The sequence below is a fragment of the Moschus berezovskii genome, chromosome 1 (genome assembly GCF_049115385.1).
Source record: "Moschus berezovskii isolate FMDL1 chromosome 1, NW_MosBer_1.0, whole genome shotgun sequence".
Classification (NCBI taxonomy): domain Eukaryota; kingdom Metazoa; phylum Chordata; class Mammalia; order Artiodactyla; family Moschidae; genus Moschus; species Moschus berezovskii.
Window position 1 is genome coordinate 26,279,103 of NC_142460.1, and position 10,381 is coordinate 26,289,483.

A 10,381-nucleotide genomic window follows, 5' to 3' on the forward strand; every position below is an offset into this window, starting at 1 on the left:
TGATAAATATTTGCTGAATACACGGATGAGAAAATATATTCATTTTCTAATCCAACTTTCCACTGGAATAAGGAATTCTTTTAATATCTTGACAAACAAATATCTAATTATATTTAGATTTAGAGTCATGAAACTTACCATTCCACAGTTTGTTCATTTTGCCTCTGGGTAGAATCTTCTTTCTTCATTATTTTTTGGGAGCTCTTAAGCAAGGAATTTAAATGCTTCAAGAGTTATTTTCATTAAATGTACATTTATTATATGATAGTAATGTTGACTTCAAGATTCTTAAAAGAACTATATTATTTAACACATAGGAAAAATTTTAGTGTCGCTTTGGGCTCATCATTTGTGCTCAATATATTGTAATTCAAATTCAAATGGATTTATTTCACTCAATCAGTTGCCTAAAACAAATGTTCATATTTGGATCATGCCATTCTTGTACAACTTATTTTTTTCCTAGACTTTTCATTTGACTTTGGTATTGAGTAAAAGGGATATATATCTTTAATTTTTAAAACCAGCAGGTGATTCTCATTCATACAATTTGGGTAATGAGTCATCATTTTCTTTCTAAATAAATTTTTGGTAAAGTAAATTTTTGCATATTACCTTCCTGCTCAAATTATTTTGTGATTTCCTTTTATATTGCTCTCCAGTTTGGATCATTCTCTCAGCTCCCTCCATGACTTCTTTCTTGCTTCCTATTTTGGTTTTCTGGATTATAAATTCAAATTAAAAAAAAATCATAAGTGACACTACTTTGTAGCCTAACATGTTTTCTTTTTAAATTCCTTTTGTATTTAGTTGAAAAGTTTCCTATATAGAACACTTCAAGTAAATATATTTTATGAAATATTTTTTTCTGGTCTATTATGCTATAATAGGAATTCTGAAACTTTTTCTTCTGTAGTAAATTTTTTTCCCATTGGAAACATATTTATGATTTTTCTTTTTATACTTGGAATTCTGAAATTTTACAATTCCCTCTTTCAGTTTGTATCTCTTCATTTTTCTAGCAATTGTGGAGTCCTTCAATTTGAGTCTTTTTCTTAGAGATATGTTTTGTATTATCTCTGTGATTATTTGTACCTATCAACTGTCTCTCTTCTTTCTTTCTGGACCTCCAAGGATCTTTGACATTCTGGAAATAGCTGAATGGCATTAGATTTTAAAAATATTTTCCATTTCTTCTCCATTGCTTCCCTGATGGCTCAGTTATTAAAGAATCCGCCTGCAATGCAGGAGACTCAGGTTCAACTCCTGGGTCTGGAAGATCCCCTGGAGAAGGGAAAGGCCACGCACTCCAGTATTCTTAGGTTTCCCTCATGGCTCTGCTGGTAAAGAATCCGCCTGCAATGCAGGAGATCTGGGTTCGATCCCTGGGTTGGGAAGGCTACTCACTCCAGTATTATGGGCTGGAGAATTCCACGGACTGTATAGTCAGACACAACTGAGCCACTTTCACATTTTGTATTCTGAAAGACACCCTTGTATTTATCTTCCAGACTATTAAACCAGGATTGTCCATGGTATTAGGTTTTCTTATTGATTCATTTCAATTAATATTAGTAATCATAGTTTTAATTTCCAAAAATGATTTGCCATTTATTTTTATTTATTCATTTATATTTTAAGAGCAGCTTGTTCTCATTTTAGACAGGCAACAACTCCCAAATCTCTGTTACTAACATGGATTTTTTCTTTTTTTAATTCTTATCTTTTGCATTTTTCCATTTCTCCTGTGATAATTGATTTTCTCTGTTTTGATTTTATAACTGCTGAATCTCAGTGTATCACTCAAAAATACTGACAAATTAGCTTCTAAGCTGATGAATCTCTTTGCAGTGTTGTAGATTCATAGATCTGTTGCCCTAAAGGCCCTTCTTGTGTGGACAGAGGGTTTCCCTGATAGTTCAGTTGGTAAAGAATCTGCCTGCAATGCAGGAGACCCTGGCTCGATTCCTGGATTGGGAAGATCCCCTGGTGAAGGGAACAGCTACCCACTCCAATATTCTGGCCTGGAGAATTCCACGTACTGTATAGTCCATGGGGTCACAAAGAGTCAGTCATGACTGAGCGACTTTCACTTTCACGTGGACAGAAGGCTGACTGTGAACCAGCCCAATTGTCAGGCAAGCCTTTCTTTATGTTAAATTCGCTCTTTACAGTAGGCACGCTGACAATGACAATAGGGTGGAAGGACTTTACTTTGGGGATGAAATATGTTGATTTATTTGTTCTACTTAGAACTGCTTCTCTTCCCACTTGCCAACACCCAGATTCATTGAGCATCTAAAACAATTAGCTACTGCTTTCTGACTCTCCACTCAACCACCACACTCCCTCTGTGGACCATCCAAGAGCATCTTCTGCTCAAATTGAAGGTGAGATCTTCAGCTGGGAAGGTAAAAGGTTATAGCCATCTTTTCCACATATACTGAGGAGGGGTTAACAGCTGAATGACACAGCAGTCTGTAAACAGGTCTTTGTTTAAATTTTGTCAGGGCCACCTAGAGCTCTCTCCTGCTTTCTGGAGTAATTCATAACTCCAGAGTTAGAGCTGCTTAATTTTGTTTTTTCACCACTCCTTAAGAGCTCCAATCACTTGCAACCTTCATGCATGCCTGTATTAAGATGTGATTTCTTTGATCTAGATTACTCTTCTAGATCTCTATTCTGTTCTAAAATTTTATTAACATTTCTTACCTGCTCATGGTAGACATCTTTTTCACTTTTAGACTTCTTATGGGCTTATTTATTTATCTTGTAATATCCATTTACTCTTATTTCAGTTGTACACTGGGAAAAGATTATTCAGTGTACTGTATTAGAAAACTGATTATTTTATAAATATGATTTGGCTATAGCACAATTTCTGAATGTTGACAACTACACATCGTCCATTTCATTGGCAAAAAGTAATGGTAATTGAAAAGAATTCAATACACAGGGTTGCTTCCAACAGTTCGGACAAAGTTCAAGGAAACCAATTAAAGGTAGAGTAATGCCTGGAACTAGAAAAACATGGATAATGGTAGTGTACACCCCAAATCTTAAGAGACACTAATGTGGTAAGAAGAAAGAGTGGTTATTATAACTCAGAAGAATAACTAATGAAAAGCTTGTCTTGTAGGAGCTGTGGCCTTTGATAGAGCTCGATAGAGTCCACCCGTGGAAGGAAATGAGAAAATAAGTTCATCTAACTCTTCTTCCCCCTTTCTCTGACCTGACAGTAACTCCCATGAACTAAACCCGAATGGTAACCAGAAGGTGAGAAAGCTCCTAATCTATCTTTTGCATAGGTTAGCCTCCAAGGGCACAGTAAGTAGAAAGAGATGAAGAATGGGTCTGGACTAGTAAATGGGATTGATCAAGCATTCACTCTTACATTTGTCCAGATGAAATGCTAGGTACCCAACCCAGCGACCACTCACATTTTCATTAGCTATGATGATGGCTAAAGAAACTGCCTACAATGCAGCAGACGCCAGAGATATAGGTTCAATTCCTGAGTCGGGAAGATCCCCTGGAGGAGGGCATGGCAACCCACTCCAGTATTCTTGCCTGGAGAATCCAAAGGACAGAGGAGACTGGCGGGCTACAGTCCATAGGTCACAAAGAGTCGGACACGAGTGAAATGACTGAGCACAGCACATGGTGATGGCAACTCAGTGATCTCCCCACCTGAAATTAAAGCAGAAGATACCACCATTATGTTCCTTTAAGGTAGGAAAGTGAGGGGGAAGGGAAGGTGGAAAATAAGCAAGTAAGTATTTAACATAACATTTTATTGCTGTGATCCTCATTTCCAGTGCTAGTCATAGGCCTGATTCTAAGTAATTCTAGCTCCCTTTCTAGCAAGTGGTTCATGTTTTTTTGTTTTACATCTGCCAGGATCTCAGCTGTAGGGAACTCTTTACCTGGTGAGATGATCTTGCATAATCTGTGTCCACTATGGCCCGGTCCTTACTGTGTTGCTAAAATTTCCATTGACCTGGTTCTTGGGAAATAATGTACTAAGAAGCACCCCAGTCAATCCCCTGGGTCCCACACATAGTCCTCCTTGTTCCAACTGGTTAGCAGCACTTCAATTTCACCTTGGTGATTAAGATCAATCACTTCATTTGATAAGTGACTCTCTTCTCTTTTTTATGGGCTTCCTTTATGAGGATCCCAGAATACTAAATGAACAGTCAAGAGAAAAAAGAGATTACAAGCAGAGATGAAAGGAAACAGACTAACAGACTTAAAAAACAAGCTTATGGTTACCAAAGGGGAAAGGTTGAGGGGAGGGATAAATCGGAAGTTTGGGACTGACATATGGGAAGTCACCATTACTTGTTCTACTAAGTAACACCATTCTGAATCTTGCAATAGTTATTATGTTAATAGTCTGAGATCTATTGTATTCATTTTACAACTGACTTATTACAAATTTTTGTTTTGATTAATACATCATTAAGTTTAGTGATACTTGCTGGCTTCTATATATAAAATCATGTTATATGGCGAAGATAAACATGAAAATTAACATGAAACACTTTAATTTATTAAGCTTTAAAGAATTCCACCAGATTATCTCAAAATTTCCACCTACTTTTAAGCTATCTTCTATCTCAGATACAATTGCTGAAGACAAAAATAAAATGTGTCATATTTGGAAAGACATGTGAGGCTTGTCCAAAGTTTTTCATGTTTTCATTACAAAAGAGAGTGAGCAGAGTCTCTAGGGCCTGAAGCTGAGACATTTAGCCATGCTTACATTCTTAAAGCCAGCTCAAGAACAAACAGTTCAAGTACATACATGACATATTCCTAAACTTTTCTTGGCAAGGTTGCAGAAATGTTTTTATCCACTGGCATATTATTTCATTTTTATTTTTTCCTAGTACCACTGTTGGCAAAATAGGCTTATGTGAGTGTTGCATGTTTGCCTGTTTTCATTCTTAAGTGTGAAAGTATATTTTATATGGATAAAGAAGTTTTTAATTTATCAAATAAAGAAAGAAAGAAACATGACTCTCGATTAAGCTGTGGATTGAGTTTTCTATTCTCTGCCTGGAATGCTAGTGTTGAACAAATATAGCTCAGCAACATTTTATAGCCAGCAAGTGTGTGCATACACATTCACACATAGATTTGCATGTAGCTAATTTTCCTTGACTGAATAAAAGCAAAGGAAGAGAAAAGAACTTAACTATGAAGTTATAAGCATCAAGAATATTTCTCAAGAAGCAGAGATAATTTTCTAACCATTTGTCCATTCAGTACCTGGAGAAATCAGACAAATAATTCATATAAACAATCTCTGTTCTCCCTTTTCCCCAAACGTCTGCAGCTTGTTTGCTTTAGTGAAATTAACAAGCCAATGTTGCATTAACTCATTACTATGAAGTTCTCTTCCCATTAAACATTTCTTTTCTCCTTTTCATTTTATACCACACATGACATCCAATCTGGAATCTTTCTAGAAAAAGTAGGAATATATATTAAAAAAAAAAAGAAAGAATATATTTGACTAGAATTTTACCTTGTGAAAAAGTATTATATAAATATTTAAAATATCCTTAAATATTATACAGCAATATAATATTAAGATCAGTATGATATTAATTATCAGTAAGTTTTGTTATGAATGTGTATATTTTATTAATATACAAGATATGTACCTATAGAATTTATGTTATTAAATGATTTTAAGTTAAAGTGGATTATTTTCTCTTTTTGTTAAAATTTCCAATCCTTAATTAACTTCTTTTCTAGTTAAAATTTATTATGAAATATATCAGTTTAACAAAACCACAAATAATCAACATTAATTAGATAGTTATTCCTATTAGTCAAGAAATTCTCAGAAATATATCTGAGAAAGTTACATATAAAATCAAATTAAGACATTTCCATTGAAAATTGTTTTGACATTTTGGACACTGTAACATTGTCAAGTCAACATTTGACTATGTTTCAATATCTTTAATAGTATTGTAATGCAATAATAGAATACAAGTAGTTTCAATATCATTAATAATAACTCAATGTAATAATAGCAATGATTGGTGAAGAAAAGAGACCTTAGAAATGGCTTCCCAATATTCTTGCTGGGATCCTTTGAATGTCTTCTGACTCCAGGTTTGTGCATTTGCTGCCAATGTGGAACTGGTGAATTCAATCTCAGTTTCATAGGCACGTGGAACAGGGAAATTAGACTAGGTAGACACGTGAGTGTGTGTACTATACCACGTCTTTGGATATGGTCCACTTTAGAGGAAGAGAGCAGAGTGAGAGGAGAGCTGCTCTTTGTCATTCTTACTTGCTGCCTTCTGAAACAGCAGTGAGGCAGCAGGGAGAGTAATCTGGATGCTTTCCACTGACTTCTGGAAACTTCCACCTCAGTGCTCTCAGATTCCAAGTGTGAAGCAAGTGCTTTGAGTGACATTGGCAGCTCCTTGAAAAACTTACGTAACAAAATAGTTTTTCCTCTTTCAGGCAAACATTTTTAAATTGGGTTTATGTCAATTATTTATTGTTTGCACAAACTTCACCAGTCACACAACTCTTGGTTGCTCATTCGGCCCTAGGGATTGTATGAAATCATGCCCTAGTCCGTTGAGTGGTTGATGTTCATTCATGTTCGGTCTGCAGGCCTACTTCACTTTTCAAATGTGGTAGGGAATAAATATATCCCTGCCATGACATCTAGGATAAACCAGTAAACCTTTGCTTATTCTGATGTGTGCTGGAGCTCAGCATCCTCTGAGATTATTTGAGCACTGATTTTTTTTGTTGTTATTTTGTCAGTGCAGCAAGGCTTGAAGGCTCTTAATTCCCAGACCAGGGATTGAACCTGGGCACAGGGCAGTGAAAACATGGTGTCCTAACCTCTGGATTGCTAGGATATTCTCTGAGGATTGATTCTTAAGTATCAACTTTTAAAGCAACCACAGAGATTAAAGAGAAATGGAATATATGCTCCATGAAAAATAAGTATTGCCACCAAAGTATGATTTGATGATCATGTATATTATTTTCATATATTTTACATCTTTCAGATAATGTAATTTAATTAAGAGACTGGCCAAAGCTAGTATTTTTGCCTAGAAAATTTCATGGACAGGAGCCTGGTGGGCTACAGCCCATGGGGTGGCAAAGAGTTGAACATGACTGAGTACGCACTCCAGTTGAAGCAATTTTCTTTTGCAATTCATGGACAATCAAAGTTTGGAAGAATAATATTCTTTACATGAAACTATTGCAAATATCTTTAGCTATAATCTAGGCAAATAAACATTTTATTACATTTAAAATATTTTGTGATGAATAAATGACTTGTTTACTATCTTATATGCCTGAATAAAATTAAAATTCCCAAATATTAAAATAATAAGAACTAACAACATGTAGAACTTACTATGTATTATTTTTTCAGAGATGGTTCAACATATATATTAATTTATTCAGTCCTCAGCAGTAATATGAGGTGTTAGTCATTCAGTCGTAGCTGACTCTTCGCGACCTCATGGACTATAGCCTGCCAGGCTCCTCTGTGCTTGGAATTCAAAGTGTGAGTGTTATCTGTAGTTTATCAGTGAATAATGTAGGCATAGAAATAGTACATAAATTTCCCAAGTTGCACAACTAATGAGCTGAAGAACTGCAGTTCCAAACCAGGTTGTCTGGTACCAGTAATTATGTTTTTAATGACTGCTGCAATGTTTCGCTACAGAGTAAAAGTTAACATAAAACAGAAACTTTGTACAAGTGCTTGGTAAAACAAAACACAAAGCACACACTAATATCGGTTTTCTCTAAGTTCGGCCTTTGAATAATTTAATAGCTATGTTTTAAAAACAAAAGGTACACAACCCAAGATCTATCGTGTTACTCTAAATATGCAGGCAACAATAGCCAAGCATCCCTAAATGTGTAGGAAAATAAATTTAGAAAGCAAAACACATTTTTCAATACTAAGCACTTCATATTTGTAAAAAGTGACAGATAATGTTAAAAAAGATCGAAGTAAATGATATGTTTTTCACTTACTGGTTAATTAATGACTAAGATAACCTAATCCCCAATTACATACCAGTGTAGTTAGTTAGTGCATTTATTTTTAACTTTAGAAGTTGTTCAAACACTGCCTCAGGTGTTGAGAATTTCCTTGTCAACTTATGTCCATTTTTTCAAATTCCACTCGAGTTGTCAACCACAACTTGATCTGAATTTTGGTTTCGAGAGAAGGATAAATCATTGTAAATGATTTACTAGCAATCCTAGTAAATAGGATTGCTAAGGTGACTGCTCTCATGATACATATATTCTTTTGAGGGATGCAAACAGCTAACTGTACAATTACAATATGATTTATTGGGCTGTGTGAAATAGTAACACACACATGGAGCCTAGACTGGCTCAGTGGAAGGGTGAGTAGGACTTGCCTCCCAAGGGGATTCAGGAAACAAGGGTAGTTTTCCAGGCAAAATTGGTAAAGCCTTGAGAAATAGAGAACCAAAGCATATTTGAAAATCAGAAGAAATTGGAAAGCACAGTGCAATGGTGGAGATTTAAGGCTTGGGATTTGTATTTTTCTAAGATCAGATAAAACATCATTTTATAACTGATATGACACTACATGATGTGAAAAAAGATGACTTCACTTTTCTAAGGTCCAACTTTTGGAAAGAAAAGGAAATTTGACCTGTCTCAAAAATCTTAGGGAGGATTAGAGGTGAATTGTTGTGTAAAGCATCAAGGACAACATATTTAATACATAATGAGCTATTGATGAGTGCTCTCAAATTCTCTGTAGCTAGGCTTTAGACTGTTGATAGGAAGATCACTGAAAGGGGTAGCTTGAGGACTCAGCCCACAAGGGTTTTGTAGCCTGGGATTTGAACTTTATCCTAAGAGTAATGGAGGGCTGCCCTGGTGCTCCAGTGGTTAAGAATCCACCTGTCAATGCAGGGGACATGGGCTTGATCCCTGGTCTGGGAAGATCTCATATGCCATGAAGCAGCTAAGCCTATGGGCTACAACTACTGAAGCCCAAGTACCTAGAGCCCATGCTCTGCAACAAGAGAAGCCAACATAGTGAGAAATCTGTATCCTGCAGCTAGAGAGTATCACGTGCTTGCCAAAACTAGAGAAAGCTCATGTGCAACAACAAAGATCCACCACAGGAAAAAAAAAAAAAGAAACGTAAATAAATATATACATAAACTGATAATAATAATAATGAAAGAGTAATGAAAAATCTAAAAGGCTTTATAATATAAGAAGCTATACTATTGGATTTGCATTTTGGAAATATTTAATATTGAGACAGTCATGTAATACTTTGGAGAAGGAAATGGCAACCCATTCCAGTGTTCTTGCCTGGAGAATCCTGTGGACAGAGGAGCCTGGTGGGCTGCTGTCCATGGGGTCGCACAGAGTCGGACATGACTGAAGCAACTTAGCATGCATAGCATGCATTAGCATATAATACTATAAAAATGAAAAATATTTTCTAACATGTTTTGAAGATAAGATTGAATAAAAGCAAATATGTAGACAATAGCAGCAGAAAAAACTAATATTCTTTAGAAATGTGTGCCTTATTTATTTTTTTCCTATACATAGAAATACCCTGGCAGCCACATAAAATCTTTAGAGACCCACCTATATACAGAGGCTGGCTCTGGACCACCAAACCATTACATAACTTGTTCATAATTCTTAGAAAAACATATGAACATTCCAGTTGTTGACATATCCACATGTGCAGAAAAATAAAAATCAGATGCATAGAAGATGGTCAGAAATTTTGATTACACTTAAGTTCAGTATTCTTTGGGCTGGGTTTTCTATATACTCTGATTGTTCTTGCCTGTAACTTATTATCTTCTGTGATTGCACTCAATAAACGTTTGTTGAACAAACATTTATGTGGAAATCATTTTATTTTTATACTTACTGTCACATCTTATTGATTCTATACATGTGTTGTCTTACTACATAATATAAAATTGCACGTTTCCTATTGGAATATTTATTCTTTCTCATTTCATTGTGCAGAATATGAACCCAATAAGCATTGCTGACATTACACTTCTTATGTGCCCAGATCATACTTCCATGCTTCATTTTTCACATCATATTTCTATGGGTTGAAAATTAGTGTATTTTCCCTTCTTCTACAACAAATAACTGCCAGTATTTTTAAAAAGTATGGTCAGAGGACCAACTAAGTTTGACAAATTTAAGGAAATAGGAGTATTTGCTATAAGTGAGGATTCCTGAGTCTTCAGTTCAGTTCAGTCGCTCAGTCGTGTTCGACTCTCCGTGACCCCATGAATCAAATTTACTAAATCAAAATGTTCTGAGTTCTCATTTCTGG

The 10,381-nt window shown here is 35.4% G+C and overlaps 1 long non-coding RNA gene across 1 annotated transcript; it reads right to left on the reverse strand.

Moving 5' to 3' along the window:
• Positions 1 to 1,895: 1,895 nt before the first annotated feature.
• LOC129552987 (uncharacterized) lies at positions 1,896 to 6,302 on the reverse strand. Its single transcript, XR_008685381.2, has 3 exons — positions 6,078 to 6,302; positions 3,441 to 3,690; positions 1,896 to 2,805 (listed from the first exon to the last, which is right to left on the reverse strand). It is a non-coding gene; the product is annotated as an uncharacterized LOC129552987 (long non-coding RNA).
• Positions 6,303 to 10,381: the final 4,079 nt, after the last annotated feature.